Genomic DNA, 645 nt, shown 5'->3' with positions numbered 1-645 from the left:
GCAGCGCACGGCTCCCCGCGAGAGCCGCCGCCCGGGGAGGGGTGATGTGGGCAGTGAAATTAATTAATGAAGTCATTAACATGCAGCGAGGGACCTGGCTCCTGCGGGCGCCACCCCGGCTGCCTGGCACTCCTGTGCCCCTTCCGTGGGGGGCTGCTTTTGCGTGGGCCAGCGGAGCCCTCGGTGGCACTGAGGATGTGTGAGCCGGGGGGTGGGGTGAGGAATGGTGTTGCGTGGGGGTGGCAGGCTCGCGTGTGCGTGCGTGTGTGCACGGGGGATGTGTGATGTGAGCCTCGGGAAAAGCAGATGAACGGACGTGTACACGGGCGTGTGTATAGCACACGAGTGGGCGTGTGTGTAACGGAGTGGGGGTGGGGACTACTCTACGCCGAGCAGCTCTTCGGCTTCCCTGGCCCCGTGGGGAGGGTGCGGGGGGCGCTCCCGGCAGATCTACGCGCCGCTTGGGGCGGAGGCGGCCTTTGCAGAATGAAATGACATCGCGTGTCTTATGATCCTGGCCAGCCCCGCCTGACCCCGCCTCCCAGAGCGGGGCTGGGCCGCGCGTCCGGGGTTTGGGTGAAAGCCGGGCTACTTGGGCGTTTGCGAAATGGCCCGCGGGTCGCTGGGGGGCAGCCCCTGGGTCCC

The sequence above is a fragment of the Colobus angolensis genome, unplaced genomic scaffold (assembly GCF_000951035.1).
Source record: "Colobus angolensis palliatus isolate OR3802 unplaced genomic scaffold, Cang.pa_1.0 Scaffold110, whole genome shotgun sequence".
NCBI lineage: Eukaryota > Metazoa > Chordata > Mammalia > Primates > Cercopithecidae > Colobus > Colobus angolensis.
The sequence above is the reverse complement of the archived record's forward strand: the minus strand, read 5'-3'. Positions refer to the sequence as shown.